Below are 20569 nucleotides of genomic sequence, written 5' to 3' on the forward strand. Positions count from 1 at the left end.
CTTTTTTTTTTTTTGGATATAACCTGAGGATATTTTGCAGAAAAAAATAAAATAAAACGTTTGAAAAAACAGACAGATGCTGATGTTTTTTTTTTTTTTAAATCTTTATTTGGCAGGTGTGGTGATAGAAGCCACATGTCAACGATATCCAAAGTCATTAAGATGCATTATATTTTGAGAAGGGAGGAGGAGGAGGTAAGAGCTGAGCTTCGAGTGCTTTGCCTGTCTGCAAGGAAATTACATCTTTAAACCTCACACACAAAACCCTGGAGCAGACACTGCTGAGTCCAGTCACTCAGACTAAGGGGGGCAGTAGGGTGGATGCAGCCTCCTCCTCCTTCTCAAACACAAGAATTGCAAGTCAAGAGGGAAGAGGATTGTGAAACAATAAACTTTTTCTGCAGAAGGGGACAGTAACTTTTGGAACCATTAAAACAAAAATAAAAAAGACATATACATTCAAAGTGATCGTCTGGGAGGAAATCATTATTTGAACCCACAAGGAAGAATAAAAAGGTAAACTTTTTTCTTTATATTTATTTTTTAGATTTTACTCCAGCAATAGAAAACAAAAGCTTGTGTTACTTGAGTACCATGTCAACGCCTATAGTTTTGCAAGTTGGGAGAGAACAGTTCTCGGCAGATGCTAAAAAATTGGTCATAGGTGGGAAGACCCTGTTTTTACAGTTTTTGTAAAAAAGATGAGAAATGTTGGGAACTTTTTGTCTGTTTCAGGTTTTTTTTTTAATCAACCTTGTCAACTGTAGCTCAATCTCAGGTGCAAGTTAATTCTTATACTTGTTAAGAGTTGACTCTTATACTTGTAAGTGTTTTATAAATTTTTTACTTAATTATCAAACTTAGTTTATCAGTATGAAGAACAAAGCTCAAGTGCCATAACCTGAATGGACCAGATTTCAAATGACCCGAAGGCAGATCAGTGAAAGATGAATTCTGATTGGCTACGATCAGTTGATACATCTTGTGATTTGACCTATTGAATTTGATTTTGGAAAATCTGGATCACAAGTCATAATTAATGACCTGTGCTCAAGTCTGTTCTAATAACTTAGTGTAGGCATGAAATAGTAACAATGAATAAAGAAAAGAAAAGCAGTAATAACCAGTATCGGTTGAGGAAGAATTTTCTTTTCAAATTTAGATATAAAATCCATCGACTTATTGAATTTGATTTTGGATAGTCCTGAACACAGGTCATAATTATTATAACAGACTTGAGCACAGGTCAATAATTAAGTAGTATAATATATGGACAAAGTAGTAATAAATAAAGAAAAGCAACAATAATCAGTAGAATATAAGTTGAGAAAGAAATTTCTTTCCAAATTCTGGTGTAAAATTCATTGACTTATTGAATTTGATTTTGGACAGTCCTGAACACAGGTCATAATTAATGACCTGTGCTCAAATCTGTTCTAAAAATTAAGTAATTAAGAAATAATTAAGAAAGGCAGAAATAATCAATAGAGTATCAGTTAACAAAGAATTGTCTTTCCAAATACAGTTCTAAAATTAATTGACATATTGAGTTTGTTTTTGGAGAGTCTCTTGAGCAGGGGTCATAAATTTATGATATGTGCTCAAGTCTGTTATATGGTTGTATGGGTAATGAAGTAACTATAAATATAGAAAAGCAGTAGAGTATGAATAAGAAAATAATTTTCTTTCTGAATTTAGATGTAAAATATTAAAGAAGCATAGCACTCAGAAAGGGAATTGTGTTGGAGGGATCTGCTACAGCTTCTATGCTTGCATGCAGTTCATCCTATAAGTAGTTTCTTGAAGAACAATAACTACACCTTCATTCTCATTTCGGAACATTGGCTTGGTACACAACGATACAATCAAGTGTTATTAATTTGCTCCCTTCTTTTGTGTTGCAATCACCTAAAGATCTGGTCATGGATGGATGGGGATATTTCTGGTGGTGACAGTTCATTTGAATGGACTTGCAGAGATAGTTTTAGGAACATGATGAAAGCATGAATGAGACTGCAGTGAGAGCTCTGGACAAGCTAGTAGGGTTTCCAGTTACCGCCTGCAGAGAAGCCACAGGATTGCAGCCCTGACTTGACATACACTCAGCTTTTTGTTAGACGGGTATAGGCAGCACAAAACCCACATAGCTGAATGACAGTTGTTAGGGGATGGATTCTTTACAGGGGATTGCAATTTTTGGTATTGTCAGCAGTTCTGTACCATTGGGTGTCAAAGCTTATCAACCTAGACATGCTTGGCAAAGAACTGATGCTGGCTTTTTGCATGGTCATTTTCTGCCCTGTTATACGAATGCTCATTTATGAAAATGGGCACCTATGCAGAGTCGTTACCATTGCAACTCAAGCATCATGTTTCAAATAAAACAAACTCAGGCTCCTATAAGAAAACGTTCAGCTTTTCCTTTTTTCAAACTATACTCAGAATGAGTTGAGCAATGCTACTTCCCTTCTATGGGAAACAATTCTAAAAATGGGCAGCCAATTAAAAATGATCTTTCATTGTTCTGACCCAATAGTACATCATTTTTTTTTGGTTTCTAGGATTATCGTATATCCGTTTTCTTTGTTCACCCTTAAACAAGCTTCTCGTTATGCCTCTCTGTCTTTAATCAAACTTATTAAAAACTGATGCAAATTATGTAAATGCTGTCATGGTCCTTGTAAGGCATTTTATATGGTCATGAGCCTCCATGATGAAAACTGGGTAGGTTCCTTGGGCTATTGTTAAGAGTGTTGGTTTCAATATAGTCTTATTTTCTTATGCCCTTATTTTCTGTTAAATATGTATTTGTTCACAGAATAATTATTTTACTATAGACATTTTGTGTGATGGTAGAGTTGGAAAGTGGGGATGAATTTAAAGGTGCACAATGTTACGACAAAGTCTCTCAAACAGGGTTCTGTGGAACCTAGGGTTCCTCCAGAGGTTGCTAGGGGTTCCTTGAGCAAAGAACAATTTCAGCCTCTTAGATACACTATATTATCAAAAGTATTGGGATGCCTGCCTTTACACACATATGAACTTTAACGGCCTCCCAGCCCTAGTCCATAGGGTTTAATATTGAGTTGGCCCACCCTTTGCAGCTATAACAGCTTTAACACTTTTGGGGAGGCTGTCCACAAGATTTAGGAGTGTGTCAATGGGATTGTTTAACCATTCTTCTAGAAGCCCATTTGTGAGGTCAGGCACTGATGTTGGGCGAGAAGGTCTTTACTCTAATTCATCCCAAAGGTGTTCTATCAGGTTATGGTCAGGACTTTGTGCAGGCCAGCCAAGTTCCTCCACACCAAAGTTGCTCATCCATGTCTTTATGGACCTTGTTTGTGCACTGGTGCGCAGTCATGTCGGAACAGGAAGGGGCCATCCCTAAACTCCTTCCACAAAATTGGGAGCATGAAATTGTACAAAATGTCTAGGTAGGCTGACGCCTTAGGAGTTCCCTTCACTGGAACTAAGGGGCCTACCTAACCCCTCAAAGACAACCCCACACTATAATCCCTCCTGCACCAAATAATTTGGACCAGTGCACAAAGCAAAGTCCGTAAAGACTTGGATGAGCAAGTTTGGGGTGGAGGAACTTGACTGGCATGTACAGAGTCGTGACCTCAACCCGATAGAACACTTTTAGGGTGAATTAGAGTAGAGACTGTGAGCCAGTCCGACATCAGTGCCTGACCTCACAAATGTGCTTCTGGAAGAATGGTCAGACATTCCCATAGACACACTCCTACACCTTGTAGACAGCCTTCCCAGAAGAGTCGAAGCTGTTAAAGCTGCAAAGGGTGGGCCAACTCAATATTGAACCCTACGGACTAAGACACAATTGAAGTTCATGTGCGTGTAAAGGCAGGTGTCACAATACATTTGGAAATATAGTGTAAGTAACTGTTGACACCAATGATCTTTTTAGTCATTTGTAATGAGGGCATGCTTTCAGAAGACTACAAGTGAAAGGATCATTGTTCACAATGACCAACAGGCTAATGTACCATGAGTTGTATAAATAGTAATTATTAGTAGGGGTTCCCTGAGACTAGCAAGTTACTTTAAGGGTTCCTCCATGGCAAAAAGGTTGAGAAAGGCTGGTTCTACAGGCTTATTATAAATGGCAAAATTGTGTGATAGCCTAACTCAACTGGTTCGGGCTTACCCTTTAGTTTAATAGACCCAACAATGAAAGGTGATGCGAGTCGTGTTGCTGTGGGTTACAGCATTTTGGCTATGGAGCTCTGCAAGACTATCACAACCAAAATGAAAAAACTAAAACAAGAGTGAACCTTTTGTTCATAACAGTCGGCTGTGATTTACCTTTTATTGTCAAGCCTGTACTGTACCAATGGCACAAGATTCTGTCTGGCTGGTATGGGCAAAAAATAATGTTTCACTCCAGTTTTATAAACAGATGTCTAGAAGAACATCAACATATGATAGAAGGCAGTTTTATTATTACACTCATCACTTGGTTACTCTACCGGCATTAGTATTTATTTTACGTTAATATAAAGTAAGCTGGGGGTGAAAAAATCTAGTGAAACTAGTGGACCCAACAAACCCACCTGGCATCAGTTGCTGTGACATACTACATAAATGCAAATTGGTGAAACTTGAAAAAAGTGAGGAAATCAATGACTAATTTTTATACAAAATAATAATCCAAGATAAAATAAATATCAGTCAAGAGCAGTACAAGAACTTTTGGGTGCTGTCATAGCTTTCATACAGCTTCCAGGAAAAAGGAAAAACTTTCATCTTAACTACTACACATCTTGAAATGTACATTAACATCCCAAGGCACGAACCCTGCCAAATAAAATGTATACATATGAAAACATTTTTTTTCAAAGTTAGCCAAATCTCTAGAGCAGTGGTACTCAAAATGCATCCCTTTGCTTGCCTCTACCAGACCCTTTTTCTCCCACTGATACCATTCAAAGGACACTATTCCTCTCAATGACACCAATGATTGGATACTATTCCTCCTACTGATACAATGATGGGGCACTATTCCTCCCACTCAAACCATTGATGGGCACAATTCCTACCAGTGACACCAAGGATTGGACCCTATTCCTCTCACTGACGCCAAAGATGAGACACTATTCCTCCCACTAAAGACAATGATGAGGCACTGTTTCTCCCACTAATAACAAATGATCGGGGACTATTTTTTTCCAATGAAAACAAGGATAGGGCACAATTCCTCCCACTGAGCCCAAGAATGGGGCACTATTATTCCCACTGACACCAATAATGGGGCACAATTTCTCCCACTGACACCAATGAGGAGGCATTATTTCTTCACCCACTTACCACAGATAAAGTATTTTTTTACACCTACTGACCACCTACTCTGCTGCATTTTTTACTCCCACTTTCCATCAAGCCTGGGCATTTGTGCTCCAACTGACCACCAAGCCTGGGGCATTGTTTATTTTCACTGACCAGTAATGCAGGTACATGTTCTACTGCCACTGGTCACAGTTCCCTCCCTAAAGTCTGAAGGACAGTGATGTTTCCCTTTCTTTAGAAAGACTAGGGACCTACTCTAGAAAGTATTGATCTCAAAGACCTTGTAACTGAGTGGCACCATTACACCATGACTAAATTTTATCTGTAAACACCAACAGAAAAGAAAGACGCTGGGAGGTCTGTTTTATCAACACCCACCCTCCTGGTCTAACACCCCATTTCAAACCACATCTTTAACCACAGCTCAAAAGACTGCCAGTAACCACCAACAAAGCAATTAATATTGCCATTTGTTCACTCTGTTGTACATTTGGAGAAGGACCCTTTAATGCATAATGTTTTTCTTGGTATTCATAATGTATAGCTCCAGACTGCCCCTCTTTGGAACCAAATGCCTCCATCTCTCATTTCTCCGTAGCTGTCCTTTTTGTTCTGATGTATAGAAGTAAATAAAAATGTACTACCATAACTACCAAAAGTGTTATACTACACAAAAGCTTCTATCCAACCTCTAAATTATTATATTTCTTATATTGTCAGTAAAAGGGAAAATAGTGGTGAAAAAGGACTTGTGGGTTTAATAAATTAGATTTTACGTATTAGTTATGATGTCATATGTGCTTAAAGTAAAACTTGAGAATTCACGATATATATATATATATATATATATATATATATATATATATATATATATATATATATAGGAGTAAAGAAAATTGGTAAGGAGAGGTAAGTGGTCAGTGATGAAAAGAACACACTCAATAGGATCCATAGATAATGATGGGAGTTTCCCCTGGAAAGTCAAGTTTAGCCCTTCTGCCTGAGCCCCTCTATTGGTCCTTTGGGACACTCCAACATCCTCCACTGCAGTAAGGCCAAAACCAGTGCTCAACTTTCTTGATACAGGGGCCTTCGGTGTGGCCCCACATAATATTTAGTGAATATTTAGTGTCAAACAGCAGGCACACAACAGTATATGGTTAAAGACTTTGAGCATGACACAAGAGATGGTCAAAAACTGAAAACATGATACAGGGTGCGGTTAGAGTCTGTGGGCTTGCTACAAGAGATGGCCAAAGACTGTAAACATGCTATAGGAGTCCTTGGAGACTAGGGATATTCTTCAGGAGTAATGACTACAAAGTAATGGCTGGGGTAGGCCAGAGCACTGCCAAAAGGGCTGCACGTGGTCCTTGGGCCACAGGTTGGGCACCAGGGGCCAAAACACTCCTTATAGTCTTTATGAATATATATAAACCTGATATTTAAAAAGACACCTAGCCCAATCAGTGACTCTGCAAAGGATCCCCTCTATGAGGCCCTATACTTTCCTTACAAGTGCTCTCACACCACTCCTTGCTACTTTGCAGAAAACATTAAAATGAATGCTGTGTGTAAACCGGTTGGCTGCTATGCCCAAGTACTGTCATAGATGAGATATCACATGATCCTCCATATCCAGAAATGCTAAAAAAAAGAATACAAAGAAATGGCAAGTTGAGTATAAGGGGATAGGGTGACAATGTCTATTTAAGAAAACCGTTCACAAGAGAACACAGACTAAGCTCAGGATACAATAATGAGAAAAGTAAAAAAATATGATAAGCAGGCATTTTGTACCTGAGTGGACCTATCCACATGTTGTATGTTCCTTCATGGGCATTTTTTGCATGCAGCTTTAAAAGTGTTAGTGGGCCATTTCTCTTGGTGCCCAAATCTGGGTTTTATCATGAAGCCCAACAGGATATGTATTCCAATAGAATCAACTAGAATGACCATTATATGAAGCATTATCAACGTGTACGCCATAGATAGCTACAAGAAAGTGGAAAATTAGGCTGTACCATTATTGACTAAATTCATATATTTTACAGTGCTAGTTTTTAACTGAGTGTAACTAAAAGCATGCCAATGCACACACATTACCGTTTTGTGAGAAAATTTGTGTTGCATTAAGACAGTCCATTACTTTTGAATGGCTAGCCAATGTTTAATGCAGCACGTTGTGCGGCTTTTGATTTGTGGTGCCCTATAGGTGAATTGTAGGCTACTGTGGTTGTTTGTTGGGTTGCCATTTTAAATGAATTGCACTTAAATGCATCGCATTTACATTGTAGTCTCAAGAATTCATAGTACTCGCCATCAGACATGTGTTAAAGCTTGCATCATTTATAGAATATATTCAGAACGCGAACAAACAGCATGGGGCTAATTTAATAAAACTGGAGAGTGCAAAATTTGGTGCACTTTGCATGGTAGCCAATCAGCTTCTAACTTCAGCTTGTTCAATTAAGCGTTGACAAAAAAAACAAAAAAAAAACTGTAAGCTGATTGGTTTCTATACAGAGGTGCACCAGGTTTTGCACTCCAGTTTTAGTAAATCAACCCCATGTCTGACAATGAAAGTATTCTTAAAAGCATGCACTATAAACTATGTAGCGCTTACCCCAAGAGGAGCCGCTTGGTATGACGGGTTCTCTGTTCTGCCTTGACTCTAGCAGGATGCTGCAGACACCTGTATGAGATTAAGTACTGTATTAGCATATAGAAATAGACACCAGACTTCTTTGTTGTAAATAAAGTACAGTATATTAATGCAATTCAAAATACATGGTGGTGCATAGAAGCAATAAACAGGAAAAGGAATCCGTCTGAGTGCAATGAACTAACTGACATGAATACCAGGCTATAAAAAAGTAAATCATTTTCTGTGCAATAATTCTTACTGGTCCTAATAACTGGGGGCATGGGAGGAGTGTGTCTTTTGACTATATACTTTGTGCAAAAAGTTGTCCCTCTTTCTCAATTCAGAAAATTGGGAGAGCTATGTCCTGCAGGTCTTGATCCTAAGTGGTGTCTCAAATTACAGCCTACAGGTTTTTCAAGCATTGCTTTAAAGCAGAACTCCCAGGGAATCTCTGTATTGCCAACATACATTGGTCCAGCTTAGCCATTTATTTTTATCTGGAGGATCGCTGGGAGTCCTGAAAACCACTGTAACAGCCCACGCTATAAAGATAGCTGTGATCTTCCAAGTCCCTGAAAAAGCTACCACCCTGCACACTGACCACAGTGGGTCACGCGGCACAGACACGGTTGTGTTCAGAAAATACCTTGTATTTTTTCTTCAATGAATAATAGGATTTCTTTCACCGGGTGAGGTGGAAAGGAGGGGTAGATGATGTCACAATTAGCTTTGTCCAATCAGAGAACACCTTGTATTCAATCCCCCCAAAACCCAACCTCCCAAAAAGAAAAAACTAGGCATTCTCTGAATGGTGGTGGGGGGGTTGTAAGCGATGAGAGTGACCCCATGTGTTCTATTTTATTTGCTCCTCTAGGGAAGACCTGGAAGATCATGGCTAGTCTATGTAACTAACACAGACTGCTACAGTGTTATTCAGCATCCTTAGTTGTTATATTTAAGCTGTGGATAAATTAATCGTACCAAGCTGGACCAGTGTGGGTGGGCAATAAAGGTAATTCCCTCTGAAGTAATGGCATATGAGGAGCCAAGATTACACCTTAAAAAAAAAACCTAGGCCACTTTTCTAGAGCAGGGGTCTCCAAACTTTCTAAACAAGGAGCCAGTTTACAGTTCTTCAGATTTTAGGGGGCCATACTGTGGCCATTAAGACAATGCCCCACCTTTGGTGTCAGTGGGAGGAATTGTACCCCATCTTTGCTCTCATTGGAAGGAAATGTGTTCCATTGTTGGTGTTATTGGGAGGAATTGTGCCCCTTCTTAGTGAAGGGGGGGGTGAGAATATGCCCCATTGTTGGTATTGGTGGATGAAATAGTGCCCCAAAGGCCAGATAGAAGCAAGCAAAGGCCCACAGCCTGCAGTTTGGAGACCACTGCGCTAGAGGATTATGATGGCACTTATCAGACGTCACCAACAAAAGTATGACCCAGGGTGACAAAATGAATTAATCTAATTGGCTGCGGTGTATAATATTCCCCTTTCTTTCAGGTGGCTTATATACCTACATAATTCTTAGTTTAACAGAACAACACAGAACCTAAAGTAGAGGCAGACAGTGTCTGGTTTTCTAGCCATTGCTGTTAATTTTCCAGCCTCGTCTACCAAAGTTGTAATTCCAGAATTATTTGGAGACTCACAAAATTTTATCTTTAAAAATAGAGCACAGAAAACGGTTAAATTAGTTGTTTATAGCAACCAAGAAGTTTTCGCCTGGCATTTTTTATAGCAGGTCAGATAATGGAAGCCATTACCTTATATATAAGATTCTGTTTACTGTAGGATATATAATATGTGACTGGTACAGACAGGTATAATTGATGATAGATGGTTTGCAGAACATTCCATACTTTTCAGTCTTGGGAAGACCAGACTGATGGAAGGAAAATACTCATGATAAGCATGTCACGGTTGAATTGACAAAGGTATGGAATATTTTCTCTAATCCTATATCATTTGCCAAGGTTATATACAGTACACACGTGAGGTTTAATCATAAGGAAACGCAATCTTCTTTTAGCTGGAAATTATGGTCTGGGAGATACAGGGGTGAGTGGAGAGGCAGCATCTGGTCCCAGGCTCAGAGTAAATGAGCAACATCGAGATTACAATAGACTTGCTCAGCTATGTGGTGTGTATTCACTAAGGCTTAGGTCATTGTTGGTATTATGGTTACTTGTAATAGTAGCCAAGTTAAATCCATCTTTTTTTGCTTTGAGCATGTAGATCTGCTGCAAACTTATACCCAACTGGACACATGCATTTTGTTACTGTGTCTATGAATTCTCTTTAGAAAAATAGTGAATCTGCATCTGAATGGAACCTTGTTGGATACCAGCCCTCAAAGGGCTGTATTTTTTAAAAGGGCACTTGTGGGTTAATGCCTGGGGTAGCAGGGTTAGCAGTATTAAGCCACAAAATTTACAAGTTATTACAACTTTTTTTATTAGGTTTCCTTATACTTCTGGATATTTGTGGCTCTGTACCAGAATAGTGTTTGGTTACCATCAGTAATGCCTTCAGGTGCTAGGCCCATTTTAGGTAAAGTCCTCCTGCAGTGATGTCAGGGACACACTCTCTTGGGGCATTGGAGCCAAACACCCTACACATGAGGGCAGGTGGAGAGGACCTGTACGCAGGAGGAGCCGGCTGTTGCCTTTCTGTCCCTTATGGAGGTGAAGACTAGGATGGATTACAAAAGGCTTTTTAGGCATGGCAGGAGGTCCCTGGGTGAGACTGCTTCCCTGGAGGATTCCTGTGAAAGATATACCTAGCACAGAGGTGACTTCAGAGAGCACAGTCCTTTGAATAGAAATGACCCTGGGTAGAGGCTGAAAGGAAGATGGCTGCTAAAGTGTTGCACGAGCTTTCACCTGTGACATTTTCAGACTGTACACTAAATGTGATTGACTATGTAATGTCAAGTGACTCCAGAATGTATGTCCTTGTGATGTGATTGTAGTGCTCTTTCCTGATCACCAACAGTAAAGTGCATTTTTTTTTAAACAAAACACTAAACTAGGTGTGGACATTCCTAAAAAGGTGTGGACACTCCTTTCTAGGGGATACAAAAGTCTATGGCCAGGAATGTCATTTGCAAGCCTATGTCAAGTAGCAGGGCACAAAATGCCAGAGAGTTCAGCCTCAGCAGGAGGGACAGTGTTCTAACAGGGCTGCAGTTGGGGTAGGGACTTGTGCTGTGGTTCCAAATTCAGCCAACCATGAAGACCCTCTTACAGGTGTATGTGCAAGGTCTAGATATTTTGAGAGCAATCAAAAGGCACTTTTTAGTTTAGGACAGCGATGGAGGGCAGAGAGGCATTTGCCCCCTGAGCCAGTACAAATAAGTTGGGCTGGTCGCCTTTAGTGGAGATACTTCACCATTCAAACTGTGGGACCCATCCTGGGGTTACATTTTGTGGATACATCCGCGGCACTGGCTCTCTATTAGGACCTGCAATTACATCCAGTAAAGGGAAGTCTTCCAATATTAACTTTTCAGTTTTGAGACGTCAACTGGTAGGAGCCACAATGGAAGCTGATGCTGAAGGATGTGATAACATGCAATAACACCATTCCACTAACCAATGGGTCAATATGGCACACTTTTTCTAGTACCCTTTCTTTGGGTCACAGAAATCTGGCTTGGAAGGCAAATACAAGCAACTAGCATTTTTTTTAATCATTGGAACAATGTTACCCAGTCTTGAGTCTTCCCCTGGTTCAAGACATGAAACCATCAGCTCCTTCTCTTGTTCTATGCTCTGTATAGTTAATAAGTAGCTGTGCATACAAAGCAATCACCAGGCTTCTTTCAATAGTGTATTCTATCAGTTTTGACAAACGGCATCTAATAATACAAGTGGAGCTTGCACAAATGGGCTTCAAAATTCAGGAGTGCCTAGGGCAGCATGATGTCTAGATAGTGTCACTAAAGCTTTCTACATGTCACCACAGAAGTCTGATGACAAAGGAATCTCAAGGCTTGATGCCATATACAGTAGGTATAGCAAGAGCATGGAACATAGAAGAACCACATACCATCATAATACCAACACACGGTATCTTCCTGTAGCCAAGATTAGTATTGTAACCAGCCAAGGTAGAAATGAGCTTAAAGCAGAACTCCAATTATGTGGTGGATGTGGTATGCGGCCACAATGGTGGTGACAGTGGGAGGATTGTAAGTCTGGGAGCAGGATTCAAATACCAGCTTTCCCAAAGACACACTGGTGCACCCATAGAAGATAAAAAAAAAAAGTGAACAGTTTTCTCAAATCCTGACAAAAGTCTAACAACCAAGTAATGGATTGAGATGCACATGCAACTCATGGCACCCTTTATTGTTACTTGCGGTTTTTCTATCAGCGAGTGCTGAACACCTGTATCATTATGTACTTCCCATAAGCATAAAGGTTAAGTTTACATAATATAAAACACTAACCTTATAGTTGAAGGCAATATGTGGTGTTTCTTTTATTTTGTTATTATATTCAAGATTCAGGACTAAGAAAATACATTTTTATTTTTTATTTTTATTACTTTTTCTCTAGACTAGTTCGGACAAAGTTCAAAATACAATTTAAAATAAAAACATAGCAGATTAACCACAAAAAAATGACCAATTGGGTCATCAAGTCTGCACCAACATTTGTTATAATCCCCCTCCTTGCCTACTCTGTTAGGATTATGCCAATTGAGGCTTCAATTAAAGAGTGAGAGTCTGAAACCAAGCAGGTTCTGCTTTCCAAATAAAAAGAATGCTGTGCGACACCAGTGTCATTGATGCACCCTATAACCACTTGATCTCTAGAAGACTTACCCCCTTCATGACCAGAGCATTTTTTGCTATACAGCACTGCTTTACTTTCACTAACAATTGTGCGGTCATGCAGCACTGTACATAAATTAAAATTTGTGTCATTTTTTTCCCACAAATAGGGCTATCTTTTGGCATTATTTGATCACCACTGGATTTCTTATTTTTTTGCACTATAAACAAAAAAGACTGCCAATTTTGAAAAAAAATATTTTTTAATTTCTGCTATAAAACATATCCAATAAAAAAAAATGTAAGAATATAATTTCTTCATAAGTTTAGGCCAATATGTATTCTGCTACATATTTTTGGTTAAAAAGTTATGGCTATGGGATACCGTGCCTTGAAAAAGTATTCATACCTCTTCAAATTTTCCACATTTTGTCATGTTACAACCAAAAACGTAAATGTATTTTATTGGGATTTTATGTGATAGACTAACACAAAGTGGCACATAATTGTGAAGTGGAAGGAAAATGATAAATGATTTTCAATTTTTTTTACAAATAAATATGTGAAAAGTGTGGGGTAGAACCACCTTTCACTGCAAATACTGCTGTATTGCCACGTACAGACAATCGAACATTCCAACAACAAAACCATGGATTTTTTTCCGAAGGATGTTGGCTCAAACTTGTCTTGCATACACGTGGTCACACAAATGTTGTCTGAAATTCCGAATGTCAAGAACGCAGTGACATACAACATGTACGATGAGCCGAGAAAAATTAAGTTCAATAGCCAGTGCGGCTCTTCTGCTTGATTCCGAGCATGTGTGGATTTTGTGCGTCGGAATTGTGTACACACGACCGGAATTTCAAACAAGTTTTGTTGGCAGAAAATTTGAGAACCAGCTGAGAACCAGCTTACAAACATTTATTGTCATTGTCACAATTATCTTCCTAACCAGTGTTTTTGTGTTTACCATGTGCTGCTTTGCAGGAAAACAAAATCCAGCACATCCCCGCTGACAAGACCAAGCTATGCCTTGTTTTTTCCTCACTGATCAGCAGGTGCTGCCGGTTATCCATTGGCTGGCACCCGCTGATCAGTTTGTGCTGTGACTAACAGCACAAGCGGCGATGCCCCCTACCCAGAAGTGCCAGATCACGCACTAGGTATACGTCATAGACCACAATTCAAGGCCAGCAATTCTGTATTGTATATGAGGATGTCAAGGCTGTTGGGGAAGCAAGGATTAAGGTATGTATACTCACTTTTAAACCTCCCATAGACTAAATGAACATTTAAACCTAATGTGTGTGTTGGGATGGAGGAGGGGCACACAAACTATTAGGCTGGCTGGAGATGATCTTTAATTACAAGGCTTCTATGATGAGGTTTACGGTGTGGATAGGTATCTGCCACATCTATGAGTGAGCTTTAATTCCTAGTGCCTCTTAAAGTGGCTGTAAACCCTTACATATACCTAGTGAAATGACTATCCTCAGGTGATAAACAGAGCTGAAACAAATCCTCTTATATAATTTGTACTTGTTTATCTGCAGCCCTCTCTTCTCTACATCTGTTCAAAGTACAGGGATTGGAGGGAAGGGACACGCAACCCTTCACACAGCACACAGGAACAGAGCTGAGGCTGTCAAGCAGCTGGAGATCCCCTCCCCAGTCAACTTTTTTCTCTTGGTGCAAGAAAAACTTTTTAGAAGTGATTCAAGAAGGAACAAGCAGACAGAAATGACACTTATGCCGCGTACACACGATCAAACAATCGGGTGGAAAAGTCTGGCAAACTCAAGTCTGCCGGACAATCCCCCTGTGTGTAGCCTCCGGCGTACTTTTTTTAACCTGAAAGTACGGCGGACTTAGAAAGTAGTTTTGGACAATCCGGCCGTGCGTATGCCAGTCCACCGTACTTTCGAAATGAACGGACTTTTCCCCTTCCGGAGAAAAGTCCACTCCTTTTGAGCACGTCTCCAGGTAGGCGGGGCCCGTGAAGGATGCGTCGCTAGCCCCGTCACCTGGTATGGACATAAAGGGGAACCCCAACGCCGAAAAAATCAGCGTGGGGGTCCCCCCCCCAGGTCCACATCAGACCCTTGTCCGAGCACGCTACCCGGCCGGCCAGGAAAGGGGGGGTGAACGAGCGCCCCCCCCTCCTGAGCCGTACCAGGCCGCGTGCCCTCAACATGGGGGTGTCTTGGGGAAGGGGGGGCAGCGCGGCCCCCCAACCCCAAAGCACCTTGTCCCCATGTTGATGATGACAAGGGCCTCTTCCCGACAACCCTGGCCATTGGTTGTCTGGGTCAGCGGGCGAGGGGCTTATCGGAATCCGGGAGCCCCCTTTAATAAGGGGGCCCCCGGATACCGGCCCCCCACCCTATGTGAATGAGTATGGGGTACAATGTACCCCTACCCATTCACCTGTAAAATAAAGTAAAAAAAAACACAACACACAAGATAAAATAGTTTATTGCACAGCTCCGGGGGTCTTCCATCTTTGGGGGTCTTCTCGCCGGACTACTCCGCTATCTTCTTCTAGCTCTTTTACTAGCAGAGGAGCCCCGGCTTTCTTCCTCGCCGCCGCCCTCTTCCTCCGACTTCGGGGTTTTGTCCCCCTCTTCCGGTCTTCTGTCGCCGCCTTCTGTTCTTCTGTTCTTCTGTTCTTCTCTTTAGATGTTGCCTCGTTGAAACCTCCGCTCACAATGGCTCCGACTCGATGCGCAGCGACTTATATAGGGACATCACCGGATGATGTCCCCGCCCATTATGGTGTCACAGTCCCAGAGGATGCTAGAACTGTGACATCATAATAGGCGGGGACATCATTCGGTGATGTCCCTATATAAGTCGCCGCGCACCCGGTCCCCGTCATTGTGAGCGGAGGGAGCGACGAGGCAACATCTGAAGAGAAGAACAGATGCGGCGACAACAGCGACGACAGCGGCGTCAGAAGACCGGGCTACCGCCTGTAAAAGAGCTATAAGAAGGCGCGGTGGCCCGGCAGAAGAACCGAAGAGGGGCACAAGACCCCCGAAGTCGGAAGAAGAGGGCAGCGGCGAGGAAGAAAGCCGGGGCTCCTCCGCTAGTAAAAGAGCTAGAAGAAGATAGCGGAGGAGTCCGGAGAGAAGACCCCCGAAGGCGGAAGACTGCTGGAGCTGTGCAATAAACTATTTTATCTTGTGTGTTGTGTTTTTTTTTTACATTATTTTACAGGTGAATGGGTAGGGGTACATTGTATCCCATACTCATTCACATAGGGTGGGGGGCCGGTATCCGGGGGCCCCCTTTTTAAAGGGGGCTCCCAGATTCCGATAAGCCCCCCGCCCGCAGACCCCGACAACCAATGGCCAGGGTTGTCGGGAAGAGGCCCTTGTCCTCATCAACATGGGGACAAGGTGCTTTGGGGTGGGGGGGCGCGTGCCCCCCCTTCCCCAAGGCACCCCCCATGTTGAGGGCAAGCGGCCTGGTATGGCTCAGGAGGGGGGGCCGCTCGCTCGTCCCCCCCCCCTTTCCTGGCTGGCCAGGAAGCGTGCTCGGACAAGGGTCTGATGTGGACCTGGGGGGGGACCCCCACGCCAATTTTTTTCGGCGTTGGGGTTCCCCTTTAAGTCCATACCAGGTGGCGGGGCCAGCGACGGACGTCTCCTTCGCGGGCCCCGCCTACCTGGAGACGTGCTCAAAATGAGCGGACTTTCCTCCGCGTGTGTGGGCGAGTCCGTTCATTTCAAAAGTATGGCGCATAGTACGGCAGACTTAGTACGCCGTATTAGTCCGCTGAAAAAGTGCCGTGTGTGGGCAAGTAGCCCGTTTGGAAAGTCCAGCGGACAGTCCGGCGGGAAGCCCGCCGGTCTAAGTCCGCCGGATAGTCCGCTACGTGTGCATTAGTGCTCCTAATTGAGACAAGGACACACTATAGAGGGATATGCCATGTTCATATTTGACCGCTGGCCGACTGCCACACACAGATGTACAATGGCAGAATGGCACAGGCAGGCAAATGGGGGAAACTGTACGTCCCTTTAAATTTGCCGCCTATCGGGCCCCTGTCATCGGGAGCAGTGACCGCTGTCATGTCAGTGGTAGCCCACCCCCTCCACAGTTAGAATCACTTCCTAGGACACATTTAACCCCTTGATCGCTCCCTAGTGTTTAACCCCTTCCCTGCCAGTGTCATTTACACAGTAATCAGTGCATTTTTATAGCACTGGTCGCTGTATAAATGTCAATGGTCCCAAAATAGTGTCAAAAAGTGTCCAATGTGTCCGCCATAATTCACGATAAAAATCGCATATAATTTCTAATAAAAATAATAATAAAAATGCTATAAATCTCTATTTTGTAGACACTATAACTTTTGCGCAAAAAACCAATCAATATACGCTTATTGTGATTTTTTTTTTTACCAAAAATATGTAGAAGAATACATATCGGCCTAAACTAAGAATTATTTTTTTATACATATTTTTTAGGGATATTACGGCAAAATTTACACTTTTTTTGCTTATATTGCAAACAATAAAAACCGCAGAGGTAATCAAATACCACCAAAAGAAAGCTCTATTTGTGGGGAAAAAAAGGACGTCAATTTTGTTTGGGTGCAATGTCACATGACCGCGCAATTGTCAGGTAAATCGACACAGTGCTGAATCGCAAAAAAATGCTCTGGTCATTAAGGGGATAAAATCTTCCGGGGCTGAAGTGGTTAATGTCTGAGGTTTACAACCACTTTAAACCAACTACCACTTGAAGCTGTTTACCTCCACTGGAGAACATCTACTCTTCATACTAGTACAGTATAAAATAGTACTTTGCACTTTCTAACGACACAATACTTATTCAAAGTTGGAGCCCTAAGAACGCTCTAATCTTCGTTGGTTGTGGGCAAAAATCTGTCACAATTAGCTAAATTTTAGCTTTTTTTTAATTTTTAATTTTAGAGAATTCACCAATTGCTGGTGGGCAAAATACAGTGTAATACAACTCCATTGTAAGGTGTTGCGTGAATAAAACTGCCAAAGGGGACTGCAAAAGAAAACAATAAGGTATATATAAAAAAAAAAGAAATGAGGGACCTGCATGGTAAGGGAATTTTACATTACTTAGTCATGCAGGTATTTAAACTCTACAAACTCATGTAGCTGGCACAAATCCAGATTACTCTAAGGGCTTGCTGACACCACATGCAATCCGTTGCATTTTTAATCATCATTAAACACATATGTACAATGTTTTCTATGTATTCCATGTATTCCGATAGCCCTAATTCACACCAGTGCAATGCTTTCCAGTGCAGTCAACAAAAGTAGAACATGCTGCATTTTTTCTGTGTGATACACATCTGGAATGCAGAAAAACGCAGCAAAAATGCACCAGAAATCATGTCCTGAATTGAGATGATGAAAAAAGAGGGGGGGGGATGCATCAAAAAGCATCAAAAACATGCAGTGTTAACCCTCCATAAATCTCCCAAAAATGTACAGTGCTTCTCCCATAATGCAAAAGTGGCATGTTTGGAGAGAAATGCCATATGTGGGTAAATGTCATTACAGAAGTCATTGACTCTACATAGCTATGCTCATGTAAACAGCAATCAATGTTTTTGCTATACACGGCGTTTGTGTGGCTCCCCAGCACCAGAAAGCTGCCAGGCACTCAAAACTGTGGGCCATGGGCCGGATGTGTCCCTTTGCTTGTCCTTATCCAGCTCTTGGGGAACTATTTCCCCCGCTAATAGTAAGATCCACTAAATAGGTTGAGTGGTGTGACCTAGCCAGGACAGAGGCTTTTGGAGGGGACTGAATGCTAGCCTCTTGCAGATCGATCATGGACCCTGGCATTTGGGGGAACGGTGCTCATTGTGAGCGGTATGCCTGGGGACTCTTGAGGTGGTGTTACTCTAGATTCAGGTCCATATCCCCCCCCCCAAGAGACACAGACTCTGGGAACCCTGTATTTGCCATATTACAAATAGTGACAGATTCCTACTGTTGGGACACATACTGTTAGATGATAATGTCATCATCTCCAGCCACCTGCCTGTGTTCTTCTATAATGTAAATGAGTCTAGTCTGGCTTGCCACAGCTTTTAAGAGTAGTTCACCCATTGTTGTTTGTTCTAATTAACCCTGAAATTGTATGAAGGAGTTTTGTGTTGATAATGGTGATTGTCTTCTGAGCTAAAAGACGGCAAGTCTGTCCTAAAGATCATGTCTCTTAGTCACTTAGGCTGCCTAAAGGATTAGATAATTAGCTCATGTTAATTAGGTTTATGGTTATAGTTTGTGATCTTGCTGTATATATTTGTGTGAAAATCTCAAATAAAAGGTTATTCCTGATATACTCCAAGACTGGTGTGGTCTGATGTTTTACCCTACACTGAGCTACGACTAGTGAATGGGAAAGCTAAGGGGTCTTGGATTGTGTGGTACCAGATAGAGGAAGCATTTACGGTGGACATCTTGAGTACGGGGTCCATCACAAGTGGGTTACACAACAGGCTACACCTCACATGTGATTCTTCTTAGTACAAGATACAACTTTTGAACATTAAAGCATAAATCCATCTAATTTCCATGATTTTTAAAGTTCCTTTTTTTACTATGGTATGCAATATACCAGACATTTTCATTCAGAATGCCTTAAAACTCTACAGTTCCTCCAGAGGTTGCTAGTCGTTCCTTGAGCTGTGGTGGAATGACCTCCTGTCTAATTGTGCCTGCATAGTACTGGGGCCAATGTTGCTTGAAAGAACCACAGACATATCTATTGCAGAGGATGCCTACAATTTGACTATATTTTAGTACAGACTTCTGGAAGAATCAGTGAACTGATCACACAAGCTGATTCCTGGGGGCATGCTGTACATCCACAGTACACAGTGTGCCTTCAGGTTACCATATTACATTGCATTTTTCAGAAGATTACAGAGGCTGCAGATTAAAAAGGAAAGGTCATTTTTAAAATATTATTAAGTACAATATGGATTGAGCAGAAATTGGATGTGTTATATATTTTTTTAATTTGCTATATTTTTTCCCCACGTAAGTGGAGTTACTCTTTAAACAGAAGATATCCAATCTAATCCTCACCTCAAGTGAGAGTCCTTCTGAAATCAGAGAAGCGATAAAATACAAGTGTCAATGAAATGCAATTTTTTTTTACACCCATGAATAGTAATAGTTGTATTTAGTTTTTTTTGCTGGTATATGGACATTTTAGGTGTGGATTGTGTCTGGACTTCTTATCTGGAAATGTGTCTGTTCTCCTAGATCTTTTTCTTATTATATCATTTGCTATCCAACAAACAGATGTTTGAGACTCTTGTGTTTGGACATTTTTAAGGTTTGACAATCAATATATTGTGATATATTTATTCTCTATGCTGGTCCAGCTTCTCGCCTCCCCCCCTCCCTTCTTTTCATGACCATAAAAGTTTCTAAACAAGGGGCCAGTTTACCATATGTCAGGGTTTAGTGGGGCCAGACTGTGGCCAGTGGGAGTAGAAAATACCCTGGCTTCAATGGGAATAAGCAATGTCTTATCATTAATTTTAGTGAAAGGAATAGTGCCCCATCATCGCTATCAGTGGGTGGAATAGTGCCCCACCACTGCGATCAGTGAGAGAAATAGTACCCCATCATTGATGTCATTGGGAGGAATAGCGCCACATCATTGCTATTAGTAGGAGAAATAGCACCCCATTATCACTGGGAGGAATAGTGCCTCGTCATTGGTATCAGTGGGAGGAATAGTGCCCCTTTATTGGTGTCAGAGTAATAGTGCCCCATCATTGGTACCAGTGCAAGGAATAGTGCAC

At 41.5% G+C, this 20569-nt stretch overlaps 1 protein-coding gene across 1 annotated transcript in view; it reads left to right on the top strand.

Annotated features, from left to right (window-relative positions):
• The first annotated feature begins 238 nt into the window (after positions 1-238).
• The window catches only part of BGN (biglycan), a 121180-nt gene continuing 100849 nt past the window's right edge, over positions 239-20569 (top strand). Inside the window, exon 1 of the mRNA XM_077478861.1 lies at positions 239-516. The gene's annotated coding sequence lies outside the window, so the exon portion shown is untranslated. The remainder of the gene's footprint in view (positions 517-20569) is intronic.

Source organism: Lithobates pipiens, unplaced genomic scaffold, assembly GCF_037356315.1.
Source record: "Lithobates pipiens isolate NorthernLeopardFrog02 unplaced genomic scaffold, aLitPip1_a1.2 Scaffold_1, whole genome shotgun sequence".
Classification (NCBI taxonomy): domain Eukaryota; kingdom Metazoa; phylum Chordata; class Amphibia; order Anura; family Ranidae; genus Lithobates; species Lithobates pipiens.